This window comes from Macaca nemestrina, chromosome 6 (assembly GCF_043159975.1).
Source record: "Macaca nemestrina isolate mMacNem1 chromosome 6, mMacNem.hap1, whole genome shotgun sequence".
In the NCBI taxonomy this organism is placed as follows: domain Eukaryota; kingdom Metazoa; phylum Chordata; class Mammalia; order Primates; family Cercopithecidae; genus Macaca; species Macaca nemestrina.
In genome coordinates, this window is record NC_092130.1 from 145,712,762 (window position 1) to 145,730,284 (window position 17,523).

The 17,523-nt window shown below is 37.4% G+C and overlaps 1 protein-coding gene, 1 long non-coding RNA gene and 1 other non-coding gene across 3 annotated transcripts in view; 1 reads left to right on the forward strand and 2 right to left on the reverse strand.

Annotated features, from left to right (window-relative positions):
* The window catches only part of LOC139363906 (uncharacterized), a 236,171-nt gene extending 232,111 nt beyond the window's left edge, over window positions 1-4,060 (forward strand). Inside the window, exons 2-3 of the long non-coding RNA XR_011625080.1 lie at window positions 2,556-2,603; window positions 3,950-4,060. This is a non-coding gene — a long non-coding RNA (uncharacterized lncRNA). The remainder of the gene's footprint in view (window positions 1-2,555; window positions 2,604-3,949) is intronic.
* Window positions 1-17,308, reverse strand: part of LOC105473062 (sperm flagellar 2) — a 366,010-nt gene extending 348,702 nt beyond the window's left edge. Inside the window, exon 1 of the mRNA XM_011726676.3 lies at window positions 17,209-17,308. The gene's annotated coding sequence lies outside the window, so the exon portion shown is untranslated. The remainder of the gene's footprint in view (window positions 1-17,208) is intronic.
* On the reverse strand, window positions 8,751-8,964 carry LOC112425115 (small nucleolar RNA U3). Its single transcript, XR_003016123.2, has one exon. It is a non-coding gene; the product is annotated as a small nucleolar RNA U3 (small nucleolar RNA).
* Window positions 17,309-17,523: the final 215 nt, after the last annotated feature.

Below are 17,523 nucleotides of genomic sequence, written 5' to 3' on the forward strand. Positions count from 1 at the left end.
ACTGTAAGAATAAATTTGTATTGTTTTAAGCCACAAAATTTGTGATACTTGGTTACAGCAACAATACAAAATTAATACAGCACCCATTTCAGAAATTAATTGCATTGTTTACAATAGTTCTATTGCTATTCAAAAGGAAAGACTTCATAGAATTTCTCCACTATTCAAAAGGAAAGATTTCATAGAAGTTCTCCACGTAAATTTCTAAACCCCTGTACTGTATTAGACAAACTAGCAATATGATATTAATGTCTTAAAGGTAACACTGGTTATGATTTTTATTTATAATATTAAAAATCTCTTTGAAAAAATATCAACTTTGAAGCTCATAATAACCTGCCTATTTGCAAGTTCAGCAGTATACATGTGGTAGTTAAAATTACTTTCAGTTTTTAGGAGACAAGACAGATAACCATGATCTCTGAGTTGCAGAAATGTGTACACTCTGGTCTAGTTGGGAATCTTTTATATACTGTTATCAACTGGCTGTATGAGTCACTACATTTCTTCTTCAATAAGTTTCATGGTATGTTGAAAATATTATGAAGAGAAACATGGGAGCAGCAGTGCATTTCCTAGAGCTAAAAACAAACAGCAAATGATTAGGCTCTGTATCCTATTAATCATATCAGAGACTGCAGAGGGATAGTATTTCAATATAATGTTTAAAAAACCCAGCACATAATACTTTAAGGAAATAGAAATTCTAGGCCTTTGTAGCAAATAAAAGAGACTGTCCAGCATCTAGCAATCCATACAATGAAAAGTTAGACAGTAAGAGCCATCCCAAAACTTCTTGACTTAGATATTGGTGGGTGGGTACTTCAGTAAATCTGCTCCAGGGAAAACTCAGCCAATTTAAACATGAAATAAGCACATGTGCCCCCACATCAAATGAGTGATGGCTTTATTTGCTGTGAATCCCCAAGAAGTTGGTGGTACCTTTTTAAGTGTTTCTCCTTTACAAATATTTCTTTTGGGAGAAAGTTACTAGTGGAAGGATGGACCTTGAGAGTTGCAACAGAATTATGGTAATTGAAATCTGCTATGAAACTGATTTCTTACACCAATTGGCATTGTGGGATCCTTAATATAGATGTTTCAATTATGGTAATTTATTGATTTTGCTTAAAAAAAGAAAAGATGAAAGCACATTTGAGCTCAATAGGAAATGTGACAAAATAACCAGCAATTATTTCCCCAAAAATGAAGTAACTGCAATCATGAAAACTTGTTTTTTAGAGCGAGTCAAAAAATTCCTTCTTTATTGAGAACACACAAGCAGTTCATTCTCAATTTTGTATTATATATTTTGGCAAATGTAAAATTTCCTCTACCATTTTTAGCTTGTTTTTGAGTCTAGATGCAGTTAAGGTTTTTCAGTACTGGCAGACAGTTGTATGTCAAATGGTATGAATTCAGAGAACTTAGGGGAGTCTTCATTTTTCACTAGATATCAAACACTGAAGCATTTTAGAAATTATCCTAAAGGTAAATGAAGTCCAATGTATCTAATACTACTTATATAGTTATTGCCATGGTGCTTAGCGTAATCGAAAATGAATTGTGTTGGCACACCTTAAAATGTAGAAGGAAATATAGGTCAGAGAACAATACCCTTCAGAAATTATATGATCTGGTCTTTAGGGGGCAGCAGAGGGAGCTTGCTTGTGAACAATAATACCAGTTACGAAGGTTCAAGCTACCTCTGTTCTCAATGAAATTGTGTGGCTGACTCAGATGTAACCACCAGATATTGATTGAAATGGCTATCGTCACTAAGGAAAACCATTTTCCAATTCCGCTGCCACCCTAAGCAGCATATAGCACTTTGCACTTATATTTCCTTTGAAGAATCTACAGCTGAGCTACAGAGATTTGCACTTAGTAAGAATTACACATTTGTAAGTGAAGAACAAATTCCAGTAAGTGTTCCTTTGATGTTTAGTAATTTCAAAATAAATGCCTTTACAGAGCAATGTAAACATCTGCTTTCACAATGGCTAACATTAATTAAGCACTTATGTGCGAGACGGTGTTTTAAGCATTTTATAAATACTAACTTCTAAGTACTGTTAAAAAGAATAACAATTGGGAGATCATTAGGCTGAGAGGGCTCCCACGCTTTGGGTTCCAACATAAGTAACTGAAAGCCAACCCAGAGTGACTGGTCATAGCTATGAAAAGGAAACTTAAGCTTAGCCATTAAGCTTAAGTTCAAATGTGTGATCATCTAATTTTTGAAGCAAAATCAACAAATTACCATAATTATAACAGCAATATTAAGGATCAGAAACTGCCAACTAACCTCTAATTAGGCACTTTCCATTTTAACCCATCAAAAGTTCTCTTTGTCTGACTTCCATGAACACTCTACAAAACGTTTCGCCTTGGGTCCTCTCAGTGGTGCCCTAAACTGCTTATGGTATGGTGCTGCTCAATTCCTAAATCACTATCTGCTTAAATAAACTCTTTTAAATGCTAACATGTACGTTTATCTTTTAACATCACCCACAACAGCACTATGTGGTAATTCTTGTTATCCCATTTTGCAGATGAAAAAACTGGCTCAAAATGATTGCCGTTTTCCCAAGGTCATGCAGGTAACATATGATAGAGCCATATATTTGGTGTCTCAAATACAACAGAAAACTGTTTCAGTGGGGTGGCATGGGGTGGGGGCTTACATTGATTTATATTAATGCTATATGCATTTTGTCACTGCTACATTGCTGCAATCACATGTTCAAAGCCAAGAAACTCATGCTAAAGGTGAATTAGGTGAGATGCTGGTTTCAAAGAGTTCTTTGATTCTTCACATTAATAAATCAACATGAAACTCCTGGCAGTTGAATGAATACATAGCCAGACTTTATAAAGATCCTATTTTCAATAGCAGCTTAGCTACGAGTTACTTGAAGACCAAATAAGTGGAGTTTTTCTTTTCTTTCTTTTATTTATTCAATAATTTAGTAAACATTTATAGAGCCTTACTGTGTGCTAGGAAATATTCTAGGTTCTGAAGATTCAATGATGGCTAAAACACAGGCTCTGTCTTCAGAAAGCTCATAGTCCAGTAAGGATGCCAGAGAAAGAGGTCATTTACAAAGATATGCAAATGTACTATGCCATATTTGAGCAAAGTGCTATGAACGTGCATAAGAGAAATGCCCAACCCAGCCTATGTGAGACGAGAAAGTTGTCTTAAATAAGGTATCGTTATTTTAACTTCTGGTATTTTAAGATCCTTAATAAAAACAGGCAAAAATAACAATGAATTTAAAAAAATAGATTTTTGGTGAGCATTACTTATGTATTTTACAGACATGGATAAGAACTTGAATGACAAAAATTAACAAACAAATGAAGTTCCATGAAATCCTCAAGGGAAGGGACAAATTTATATTGTCAATGCCTAGCACAACATCTAGCACCCAGTAGGAGGTTAACAAATGGGAACTGAACTGAATCTGACAGGCATAGAGTCCCTAATCTGAAGCACCATGTTTAAGAAAGACATGGATCACTTGGGAAGATGCAAAGACTAGAAAAAGAACAGTTGAAGTCTACATGTTAAGTCTTGATCCACAACTGAAATTTCTGAGTTTTTCTGCAGACCTAATGAATTTCAGGAACTAAAATCCTGGGGAAGAGGGTTTTTTCTTCAACCTGATCTGCTTCATCAAAAGGTCTTTTGTGGAGCATTACAAAACACAAGTTGTTAGGCATAAACCAGATTTATGTTTCTCACTTAAGCTAAAGAAGTCTAATATGGGATAAAATTGTTGCAAGTCTGAAAGTACTTACAATGAAGTTAGGAATCACCTGCCCCCAAGTCCATTTTAAAAATGAAAACCTAAGCTAGACATTTAAATTGAATTTAAAGTGAAGTTTTAAAAAAGAAAGAATTGAAATGTGTCAAGGCTCCACTCAGTCTTAACTGAACCAGATCTTTCTCTTTTCTTCGAGCTCTTCTACCCCTGGAAAATTTGCAAGTAGAAACTGAAGAACAAGGAAGAGGTTAAGTTTGGAAGATGAGATGGTACCACAAAAAAAGCCTCCGCAGACTCCTTGAAGAATTTAATGCCCACTAAAGAACAGAAATGTCAGTCCCTGCCCTACACCTCCTGCCTTAGTACTTACTGCCAACAAATACACAGGTAGGAAGAAAGCTCTCAACAGTCTGTTAAATGCCAGAACTCTCAAGGTTGAAGATACTCTCTTGTTTTAACCTTTTGGAAATAGTTGATTTACGAGGAAGATTCACTAGAAGTAGCTGTAGTTTTTTTTTTTTTTTTTCCTGTTCTTTCTTAAATTAATTTTTTGTTTGTTTAAAAGAGAGTCTTGCTGTGTTGCCCAGGCTAGAGTGCAGTTGTTGCATGGTCACAGCTCAGTGCAGCTTCAACCCCCTGCCTCAGTGTCCCAAGTAACTGGCACTACAGGCACATCACCATGTCACACACCTGGCCTGTTTTTTTATACTCTGTATTGCTTTCAAAATTGCTCAACTTTCAAGAAATAGAAAAGTAAAAAATAACTGAATTCCATAAAAACAAATCTGGCTGTGCTAAATTATTACAGGATTCTAACCTCGGGGCCCAGGATACATTAAACAAAACCCAACGTTCTCTGGGAAATAAACCATTTTAGCAAGAACTGAAATAATGTCATCTAGCTTCTGTGCTGCTTAAAAGCCACTGGTACTGTACATCAATGTGACACCATAGTGCTAAATGTGGCAAATAAATTCGTAACAACGTTGCAAGCTGGAAAGATGCTTCACAACTAAATTTCCTTTAGCTTGCATGTCCACACCTACTGTGGTTCTGTTCATACATGTCAGACCTGAGAATGTCAAGATTTCACAGGAGAATGTTACAGTTTTAGAGCTGGATATCAACTCAGAAAGCAACTGATCCCAAGAAACATTGTTAACCCATCTGCACCAAGAAGAGCACAGAAATGAAGAGTATGCATTTAGAAACCTATACAGCAATTTGACAGTTATTTTATCTTTTGTATCTCATCACCAATTTTAAAAACCTGGGAATTGAATTTGTATGTCTTTTGTTTTTAATTTTGTCTTCTGGTAATCTATTTTGATTTTATAAAATCATCAGTCCTTGAGAAATTGGGAAAAAAAATTAAGTATTCCTTCCTCACATGGTTTAAGAAGAACTGCCCTTTTGGTCATACTGAAATACCCAGGGGACAGCCTGGGGCATGTGAAGTTAGACTGAGGAGCCAGGGTACAGGGATGCAGGGTCTCATCTCTTGTTTCAGAATGGCACACTGTTAACCTAAGTGTTGGGTGTCAGCAGGATAGATAATAGTACGATAAAACTGACAATGATAATATTTATATTGGGAAATAGAAAAGAAAGCCATATGCTGGAATAGTTCTCTCAAAGTAGGGAGAGAACTTATGCTGGTTTTATACCTTGGTAGTTTTCCCTCTTCCCTAAATTGTCTACAGAGACAGGAGCTCAGCCTGAAAATGTAATCAGATGGAAGGAGAAACTGTAATTTCAAAGCTTCTCCCTGTGTTTTGTGCTGTGGAGGTGTGATGTAGTTGGTTCTCATTTAGCAAATCATCCGAGCTCAATTTGAGTAGGGGGTAGAAAATGAAACTCTATTCATGAGAAATTTGGAGGTTTGAAGGCTAAGGTGGTAGGAGAGAGAGAAAGGTCTGAGGAGACAAACCCAGAGGGATCAGAACCTATCTACAAGACATTCCCAGAGGCAGAGGAAGACTGTGGGTTTAGAGCAGCGTTGTTTAATATTCCATCTTAGTGACCATGTTGTGCTAGTATATGTGGCTATTTCCCTCCATTAGCCCAAACCTTCCGTTGAAAGCTGGCTTTGTCCAATTGCTTTGTACTAATGGAACTCAAGCGGGGAAAGGAATGGAGTGTTTAGGTCTTATGTGCATGTTTGAAGAAAGTATTGGGTGCAGTTTACATTTTGAGGAAAATTCACAAGCTCACATGCAGGGCAGCAGTGGCTGAAGCAGATGCACAGAGCAGAGATTGAGAATCCAATGAGATCAGAACATCTCATGAGAAATGACCAGAGGGGCGATTCGCTGCTCCTGCCACTTCCCTGGCCAACAATCCACATAGATATTTGTGGAGGGGGAACTAGGTTTCTCACTGACCTTCAGACACATGCTTAAAACATGGATTTAGTATGTGAGAGGACACATGGGGTGATAATACCATGGGCATCAGGGGAGAAGCAAGCACAGCCTAGTGGTCTTACTTCATCAACTAATTCCTATATGCCAAGTATAAGAACCTTCCCCATGTCATCTCATTCATTCTTTAAAGCAAGTCCAGTGATGGAATTCTATCAGTATCTGATTTTGTAAGCTTTATTTTAACAAAGCCAAAATTGCAATACTGACAAACAAAAATTACTGATGGAGGCCAAATTTCTCTATCTTTAGATGAGAAAACTGAGATCCAAAAAGAATAATGAATAACTCACTCACACATGATAGTAGGTATCAGAGTCAAGTCAAAAAAGAGTCTGGAAACATTGCTAGATTTTAATTCTTTCAACAGAAGAGCAGAGGACTCAACAGCTCATCCATAAAGCATTTAAATATACACCTAGGATATTGATCCTAAATGACGGCTTTCTTCTCCTTCCTCCTCTTTCTCCTTTTCCTTCTCCCCCTCTCACTTCTTGTTACTGCAACTGCAGAAGAAAGATTTGCTCTTCTAGCTGATTATTCAGATAATTCATTCTGTAATGGCAAAAGAAACAACTGAAAGCAGCCCTGGGCACATCAATAAGCCTTACCTGGTGATTGAATACTTCAGAATATATACTTACTAGACTCTACAGTTTTGTGCCACGTGTTAAGTCAGTATCCTCCTAATTGGAGAGTTTTGTCTGTAGGTCTTGGAACTAATTGAGCTAAATTCTGTGCTCCCAATGAAAAGGAGAGATGGTAAATAAACAATACCATGTGTGAGCCTAATTGGTTAGGCAATCAATCACAAGAAGTTTCCTCTCTTTAATAGAAGCTGAGTTTCCTGTTTGATAGACAAGGCCTCAGTGCCACACCCTGGCTTTCATTAAGGCATGAAACATTGTCTTATTGTCAGGTGATTCTTGCTCTCAACCAGGGAAACATTCTTTCCTGGTAGTTCATAAACCATAATTTAGTTACACACACCATGACTTGAATAGTTTCCTAGACTCAGAAATGGGGAGTCTGAGTCTTTCTTTCTTCTAGTTTATACCTGACTTATTTTTTCATAGACTTGTAACAAAATTCAGACTATAAAGATTATCCTATAAAACCCCTTTTATTACCTGTTTTATTATCCTTAGTTGGATGAGAAAACTGCAGCTTGGTGCCTACTGTGTAGTAGGTGCTTAATGAATCTTTATTGAACCATTAGATAGACCCAAGCTGACGTTGAGTCACATGGCAGATCTGTGATGGAAAATCAGTCTTGTAACTTCTTGCTCAAGGCCCTTTCTACTACATTACTATCCATCTCCCTTCAGCCTGAATACACACCTGTCAGCTACTGCTACAACTGCTCACAAAGGGGAAATTCCACATAGAGAGAAGAGAGTCACAGGAGGAGCTTTGATTCCTAAACATTTGCATTGGTGTCTAGCTCAGGCAAATAGTTGAAAAGCACCTTTAAAAAGATGTTATATTAAACAGAAGTAGGGCAAATGAGAACACTTCCTTTCATCACACACACACACGTTTTCTTTCCTGAGTAGGAACCTAAGAGCTCCAGGTGGAAGAGGCATAGGCAGAGAACGGCCGATAGCAGGGCAGGTGGAAAGCAGTGACTGACATTTAGTTTAACCAGCCTTGGCAATGGTTTCAAGGGACACATCAAGCTCAAAGTAAGCAGGGGCTACAGGCAAGGTAAATGCTGTCTAATATTTGTATGAGGACTGGGAAACATCATAGAATTATTGCAACTCTCTCAGGAAGGGAGACTATGAGAAGGGATTGTCCACTTTTACCCACATCTAGGATGCCATGCCCAGCCCTTCTTGCCTTCCTCCCACCTCTGCCCAATAGGCTCCAGTCTATTCCAAAGGGAAATGTCTAACAGAATGAGTTAAGTATCAGCCAACTTTTTAAAAATACCAGCCTGGTCTGCTGGATCCTTTTCTGCTTGGGGACCTCTTCAAATGCTGCTGATTATCTTAACTCTGTTGTCATGTTCACCACTCTGGCCATTTTATCTGCTCCCTCTAGACCTCATGGGTTTATGTTTCTTCCAGAAAGCTTTCTAAAGAGACAAATAACATCAGTCATCTGCATATTAAACCAGAGGAGATTTATTGTTGATAGCCAAAATTATACTAATATATTAATTAGTAATACTTAATAATATTAGTTAATTAAGTATATCAGGAATGCTATACTTGCCAGTAGAGACAGCCTGTCAGTGGCTTCAGACTGTCAGCATTCTTTTGTGTCACCCTTCTCTTATCTTTGCTGTGTAACTGTCAGTGGGTGCAGTGTCCAAACTTAGGAAGACATCCAGGGAAAGTGATTTCAGAGACTGGTAGGAATGGGATATTAGGAACTGTGGGCTCTAACACTGAAAAATCTGATAGTTTTCTTTTTCTTTTATTTTCTCTTTGTCTTTCTTTCTTTCTTTTTCTTTCTTTCTTTCTTCTTTCTTTCTTGCTTCATCTCTCTCTTCTTTGTTTCTTTCTCTTCCTTTCTTCTCTCTCTTTCTTTCTTGCTTTCAATAATAATCACTCCGACGGCATCCTTTCCCTTACTGTCCCAGAGGGAGACAAAAACGATTATCAGTGGCAAATGGTACTTGCAGCAAAGCAACACCAAGACCTGGCTTCACACTCAGGACAGAACACTGCATGTCTTCCTCATGGTTGCCAGTGTTCTACATGTTCAGAGGAACTTCTCTAGTAATGAACTATAGAAATGATCCCTGAAAGTATAGTCTTAAATCTAGACATTTCTTTTCTTGAATCACGGTCAATATTTCTAATGACCAGAAATGCTGTCACTCAAATTGACCTGCAGATATGAATATTAGTAAGTCTAAGTGTGCAAAACATGTGTTCCTCTAATTGCTAAGAAGAAGAGAGGTGATGAAACAGCTCTTGACACAATGCAGAAAGTAGGACAACTCCAAGACTGGCTAGTGACAAAATTTTAAGGATATTTCCTGCCATCCCTTTACCCAAAAACAAGAGATATTTTCCTGCTGATAAAGGTTAGGTGTTTGTGCCATTCTGGCATCCAGTTTTTGTGTCTGTCCAAGTGTGTGTAGGCTAAGTGTTTGAATCAGGCCTTGAGAAGTTTTATAAAATTCTGCCAGATCATGATCCATGAGCATAAGGATTATGCTGATTTGTTGACCAATGCTTTTCACACCATCTAGCACAGTGCCTGACATTTAGTAGGCCCTCAATAGACACTCCTTTTGCAAAGTATTTTTAGTATTTTTAGCGTACTTTTAGTAGAGATGGAGTTTCACTGTGTTTGGCCAGGCTGATCTCGAACTCCTGACCTCAGGCAATCTGCCCCACTCAGCCTCCCAAAGTGCTGGGATTACAGGCGTGAGCTACTACCTGTAATCCTCCCCCCCCTTTTTTTTAAGCGAAGTCTCGCTCTGTGCCTAGGCTGGAGTGCAGTGGCGTGAACTTGGCTCACTGCAACCTCTGCCTCCCAGGTTCAAGTGATTCTCTTCGCAAATAGCTGGGATTATGGGAGCACACCACCACCATGCCTGGCTAATTTTTGCATTTTTGGTAGAGACGGAGTTTCACCATGTTGGCCAGGCTGCTCTTGAACTCCTGACCTCAAGTGATCCGCCTGCCTCAACCTCCCAAATTGTTGAGATTACAGGTGTGAGCCACCGCACCGGGCCCTGAAACCTTCTTTAATATGATCTCAAGCCACCTTGATGAATTTCAACTTTCATCCTGTTTTATTTTGTTTATAGTTCTTATTATGATACAATTACCTTTTTATGTGTGGATTGATTGGCTTGTTTAAAATATAAATTCCATGGGGCACAGACTTTATCTAGTTCTTTGGAAGAACTGTGGTTCCTGGGATAGTGCATGGTGCATGGTAGGTTCCTAATAAACTTGTTAAATTAATGAATTTTTTAAAATGAAAGAATATGTTCTTCTAGGTGTACCCCAAGGAAAAGGAAGTTTACAGCAAAAGCATTTCTTTTTTCTCATCTGGTTTAGAACTGGGAATCCTCTATGCCTTTCATCCCTCCTTTGTGTTAATCACATTCTTTAAAACATCTCTGTAGTTTCTGATATCTAATTGCCTTCTGCCTTCCCCTACCAATTCTCTCCCTATCCTTTGCTCTGGTAGAGAAGCTTGTTTTCCTCCTGTGGTATCACTTGCTGTTACCATGCTGTTAAGAGATCAGCAGCCCCAGTAAAAGCATAACCTTGATGGGCAGAAGGCATCAATATATTTTGAATCACTCCACTAAAAGTTTTCTCCGTATGGTTTCCACATCAGTTCCTAAGAGAACTGGAAACTAGTTACATATGCCCTACCTCTCTCACTCTCCAGTTTATCATTCAACATTCACAAACATTCCCACTCTTTAGCCTTGAGCCCTCTTAGACCACTTGGCCTCACTACCACATGCTTCAGTAGCCCTCTTTCATCAACTTAGCACCCAAAATGGTTCTTACTTTTCCTTAGGGCCTTCGTTTTCATTTAGGTCAGTCTATTACTTTATCAAAGATGGAGGTCTACTTTATCTTTCTTTAATTAAAGTCAATCAATAATTAAAGTATTTTAGGGCCTCAATAGCTAAAGTTCTTGCTACAGCTTCTGATATATTTTCATATTTAAATCAACTTGGAGGAATCTAGAATTCCCTTTAATAGTGAGTGGCACATATATTTACACAAACTTTTCATGATCCCTGATCTGCCACAGACTCCAAGAAGAGGAAGAGTTTACCATTTCTTATGTCACCAATTCTAACCATTAAAAATTAGCTCAAAGTTCACCATAAGTGTGGTAGACAAACATCAAACTGACAGATATATTCACCTCATGTCTTGGGAATCTCCAGGCCATCTTTATAAATGGCTTATATTATTTGTAGCTTGGTTTTTTCTTCACAAAGATTGTATGTTAGAGGACAAAGCATAATTTTTTGGTTTTCAATTGAACACATCACAAGTCAGACCAGTGTTATACAATGCACTGCTGAGCTAAAAACACAAATCTCGGTATGACTTAATAAAGTAGGTCTCACTTTTGTGTCCATCCCAGCGTGCCTAAAAGATATCGTATACTCCCAGAGTTAATGGTGACCCATTATGACAGTGCTTCCTGTGTAAGGAACAGCTTGAATGATTTATTCAGTTAATTCTTATTCTCTGCCCCCCGCCACCAAACACACACATCTCATACAGAACTGAAATGTAGAATGAATCTTTATTTATCTACCCTTATTACTGAATAAGGGTATAGTTGTTATTTGGTATTCTTTGATTCCTAGCACGTATAAAATAAATACTCAAGTACCACTACTTAAACAATTTTGTGAGCAAAAGCCACATGCCACACAGTATCTGTGAGACTTTTAACAGAATGACACTTTAACACTTTAGTTCATGATTTTAACAAGCTGCTTTTATGGGGTAAGAAAGGTCAATGCTTTTATAAGACCAAAAGCTTAAATGCAGCCAAAAAGAATTTTGAACTGGAAAGGTGATGGCAAGTGCTTCATGCCCAGAAGAGATCATCATTTGAAAAATAAAATCAAAACTATAATTGCTTGAAATGAATAATGAAATTTTGAGAATGATTTGGCTCATTTCAAGTCATTGTCATAATGAGAAGGCACTATCAAAATTACTCAGGGAATTTTTCCATTGAACATATATCTCTTCCCTCCAGCTTAGTATATCCTCATTTTCCAATCTCTATGTGTTTACTGACAGATTTTCCAAGTGATCATAGAGGCTCCTTCATTTCTACTCCTTCTCTTGGAGTGAGCATTACAAATTCAGTTGGCATTAAGGCATTAGATGATTAAAAAGAAAGTCTGAGTGGCTACTTTGAGGCCATATAGCATATAGAAGAAAAAAGATGACCCCAGAATTAACAAATCTGCAAATATAGCAAAGCAGCAAAAATTTATTAAAGTTCATCACATTCCAGGTAGCACATAGTGAGCACTATTCATGTGCCAGCTAGTTTATTAATTTATTCTCTATTTATTCATGCAACAAATATCTATTAATTGCCTAAAATAGATGCTCTGTATACAGTGATATTCCAAATAGAGTTAGTCTACACTATTTTACAGAATTCCCCAGCGGAAGTAAACTCCAACTGTCCATAGTGGTGACCAGCTCATTAGTGTTTCCTTACTGGCTATTTGTTTTTCCTTGACCTAGTCTCCTGTTAGCCTACCTGTGTTTCCGGGACAACCTTACAAATGAATAATTTGAATGCAAGTACTTATATGAAGGCTTGCTTCCGGGAGAACCTGAACTAAGACACCAGGTGAAGTGTACTTCAAGCAGAGGGAAAGGGAGATAAGAAAGCTCTAATCCTGGCCAAGAGCTCAGCATAGAGGGGCAGAGAAAGGGCAGACTGGCCAGAGCACAATGAGCTGGGGAGTGCCCTGGGGGGGACTGAAGCTGGGAACAATGGCCAAATGCTGCCAAGTCCTGGAAGCTGAGGTATCACTTTCTATTGTTGTAACAAATTACCATAAACTTTGTGGCTTAAAACAACATAAAGTTATGATCCTACTGTTGTGGAAGTCAGAAGTACAAAACAGGTCTCTCTGGGCTAGAATCAGAACATTGGCAGGACTGTGTTCCTTTCTAAAAGCCTAGAGGAGGATGCCTTTTCTGTCTGTCTTTTGTCGCTCATAACCCCCTTCCATCCTTGCAGCCAGCAGTGGTAAGTGGGTTCAGCGCTTCTGACAACCCCTCACTCTCTCTACTGTTCCCCTCTTATACTCCTCAGAATCCTTGTGATTACATTGGGCCCGCCTTGATAATCCAGGCTTCTTTCCTCATTTTAAGGTCAGCTAATTAACAACTTAATTCCATATGAAACCTTGATTCACCTTTGCCATGGGACCTAACATATTCACAGGTTCTGGATCTTTGGATAGGGGACATTGTTGTGTCGACACTAACCATGGAAAGGGGCTTGAATTTTTCAAAGAAAGAGACAAACCGATGGAGAATTGTAAGCTGGAGAGTGATAGCATCTACTTTGTGTTTTTAAAACATCTTTTTTTGGCTCCTATTTGGTGAATCGATTGGAGGATGACAAGACTGAGAATGGGAGGATTAATTAAGAAATTATTGCAAAATTTAGGGGACAAGCAGTGGTAGAGGACTAAGATGATGGTGTCAGAGCTTTTTGGAGGTTCAATGAACAGAATTTGGTGAAGGATGAGATCAGGGCCAAAAGAAAGAGGAAAGTTTCAAAATTAATTCCCAGATATCTCTCTTTAGCATTTGAGTGAATGGAGATAATGGTTTACTGACGTGGAAACATGGGTTTAGAAACATAAAACATTCAGGTTTCAACAAGCTCATTTTTAGATGCCCGTGAAATATATAAACGAATATAATCAAGTGCATATATATGAGTCTGGAATTCAAAACTGAAGTCTGGATTAAAGGTATACATTTTTGAGTCACAGTCATAAGATAATATTTATCACTATGGGAATTAGTGCAGTCACCACAGAAGAGAGAAAGGTGAAAAATGAAGAGGACAGGACCAGTCTTTTAGGAGTAATAGCATGTACCCCTGGAAATTATCTGTTCATTCTGCTATTCGTTGTCTGTCTTCTCCTCTTTCTATTTTTGCTCTCTAGAACCTCTGTGTGCTGTTCGAATCTTCTCATTCCATACCACATGTCTCTGGTCCTTTTATATTTTCCATTGATTTCTTTTTAGGCTGCCTTTTGGGTAATTTTCTCAGATTTGTCTTCCAATTACATAGTAGTCTGTGCCTAATCTACTACTTAACACACTCATTGAGTTTTGTAGTTGTTGTTGTTGTTGTTGTTTAATTCGGTGACTGTACTTTTATTCCAGAAGTTCCATTTGGTCCTTTACAAAATTTGAGTTTCCTGTTGTCATATTTTGCTTTTCTTGTCTATTTGTTCTACGCCTTCCTTCATCTTATCAAACATTTACATTTTTCTTAAAGTCTCTTTTAGAACGTTTAATTTTTTAGTTCTTGGGGATACAATTGCCCCCATTTGTCATCTGCTACTTATTCCTCAGAGTGATTCCTTTCCTTAAGTGTTTTGTGATGTCTGTGAGCTCCATCCCAAGAGGGCTTATATTTGGCGGAAAGTTTGTGTGCCCTGAGCTGTATGCATTTTTCTCCACAGTTGTTTTTGCTCTGCCTCACTTAGCCCCTGGGAGTGCACCAGCTATGTATTAGTTTTAATGTGAAGAGTCTAAGCTTCGACATTATTTTTCATGTCTTGTTTTTTTCTTCCAAAGATTCCAAGCTGACAGCATATTTCTTTGCCTCCTTTCCAGGCTGGGAGGATTGGGGTTTTCTATTGCCCTTTTCATAGAGTTATGAATAGCTGGTTTTAGACTTGATAATCCCCACATGCAAAGAGTTTGTGGCTGGATCCCCAAACCAATATTACCTTATGGGAAGTAGAACCCCAGCCACAGCCACAAAGAATATATTCCAACCATTAGTCAATTTTTAAAAAAAAAAAGCTTTATTGAGGTGTAATCGATATACAAAATGCTGCACATATAATAGATACAATTTGATCAGTTTGGACATAGGCATACACCCATGAAATCATCACCACAATCAAAGTAATACACTTATTAATCACCTCCAAAAGTTGTCTTGTTCTTCTCTTGTTTATTGTTTCGGTTTGTTTTGCTCTGCTTTTTGTTGTTATCAGAACACTTAACATGTGATTTATCCTCTTAACAATTTACCCCAGCTTTATTAAGGTATAATTGACAAATAAAAATGTTATATATATTTACAGTGTACAATGTGAGGTTTTGATATATAGAGATATACCTTGTGAAATGATTGATTCAAGCTAATCAACATATCTATCACCTCACATATGCTTTGGTCATAAGATCCACTCTTTTAGCAATTTTCAAGGATGTAATATATTATTATTAACTACAGTCACCATGCTGTACAATAGTTCTTTAGAACTTGTTTATCCATTTAACTAAAAGTTCACCCCCCCTTTATCCAACATGTTCTCATTTTCCCTCCTCTGCCCTACCCCTAGCAACCACCATTCTGCTTTCTGCTTCTTTGAGTTTGGCTTTTTTAGACTCCACATGCAAGTGAGATCTTTCAGGGTTTGTCTTTCTGTGCCTGGCTTATTTCACTTAGCATAATGTCTTCCAAGTGTATCCATGTTGTCACAAATGGCAGGACTTTCTTTTCATAAGGCTGAATTGTATTCCATTGTATATTTATACCACATCTTCTTTATTCATTCATCCATCAGTGGACACTTGGGTTCATTCCATATCATAGCTATTGTGAATAATACTGCAATGAACTTGGGAGTGCAAATATCTCTTCAACATACTAATTTCATTTCTTTTGGATGTATTCCTAGAAGTGGGATCTCTAGATAATGTGGTGGCTCTATTTTTAATTTTTTGAGGGAACTCCATACTGTTCTCCATAATAGCTGTGCTAATTTACCCAAAAATGTACATTCCCTTTTTTCCACATCCTCACCAACACTTGTTATCCTTTGTCTTTTTGATAATAGCTTTCTAACAGGTGTGAAAAGATATCTCATTGTGATTTTAATTTGCAATTCCCTGATAGTTAGTGATGTTGAGCAAATATGACTGATTCATATATGTGCTGACCATTATATGTTTCCTTTTGAGAAATGTCTTTTCAGGTCTTTTGCACATTTTTAAATCAGGTTGTTTGTTGCCTTGCAATTGAGTCGTTTGAGTTCCTTACGTAGTTTGGACATTAGCTGTTTATCGGAAATATGGTTTGCAAGTACTTTCTCCTACTCCATAGGTTGTCTCTTTACTCTGTTTATTGTTTCCTTTGCTATGGAGAAGCTTTTTAACTTGATTCAATCCCATTTGTCTATTTTTGCTTTATTGCTTGTGCTTTTGGGGTTATGTCCAAAAAATTATTGTCTAGACCAATGTCAAGAAGCTTTTTCTCTATGTTTTCTTCTAATACTTTTACAGTTTCAGATCTAATGTTTAAGTCTTTAATCCACTTTCAGTTGATTTTTGTATGTGGTGTAATTAAATGTCTAATTACATTCTTCTGCATGTGAATATCCAGTTTTCTCAGCATTTATTGAAGAGACTTTCCTTTCCCCGTTGTGTGTTCTTGGTAACTTTGTCAATGATCAACTGACTGTAAATAGATGAATTTATTTCTGAGTTCTTTCTTCTGTGTCATTGATCTTTCTTAACAAATTTGTAAGTTAATAATATAATATTGTTAACTATAGGCACTACGTCGTATAGTGTATTTCTAGAACTTATTCATCTAAAACTTTATCCCATTAAACAACCCTCTCTTTCTTCCTCCCCTCAGCCGCAGCAACTACCCAAGAAGGAAGAAGTGAAATGAGCTGTATTTGTAGATGACATAATTTTACATGTAGAAAACCCTAAAGACTCCATACAAAAAAATTTAAAAACTATTAGAATGAATATGTGAATTTGATAAAGTTATAGGATACAAAATCCGCATACAAAGTCAGTTGTATTTCTATATACTAACAATGAATACCTAAAAAGGAAATTAAGAAAACAATTTCATATAATAGTATGCTCAGGTATGAAGTAAACCAATGAGGTTAAAGACTTGTATCCTGAAATTTTAATTCTTTCACATCTAGCTCCGCTATGCTACCTTTGAACTCCCTCTGCAGTAAATTTCCCCTCTTAGTTTACTGCTTGGCTGTGTATCCAAGAATTCTATGACTGGGTTGATTAAAAATCCCCACTTGTTAAGTGAGAAATATCAAACAATTTTTTTTTATATAGCTGCTACCAATTGTGCTGTATCCAATCCTCTTTCCCACTGGACATCTATCAGAAACTTTGAAAACTCCTCAATCTGATGTTATCACTTTTCAATTAATAAAATGATCTCATTTTTACTAATTCTTAAGATTTTTCATTACAGAATTATAATCTCGTACTCACAGCTCTTACCTTTCCTGCTAATGTGATGAAGCCAGCTTGAGACAGCTCACAAGAGCCTACTGTGCACATCTCTTTCCAGCTCAAAGTTCAGTGATGTGCTATTGGAGTTTGACATTGGCCATGATGGGAATATTTACACTATGTCAATAATCAAACATTGCAAGTCACATTTTCCTTCTAGAGAACCAGTTGTTAAACATTTACCAGCACACCATTGACCCGTCCCCTCAAGACTAAAGATGTGGGTCCATTGCCAGTTTCTGTGTGTGAAGGATGTTGAAGAGTAGGAAAAAAATATCATGGACTTGGTCTCCTCTTGCTCAC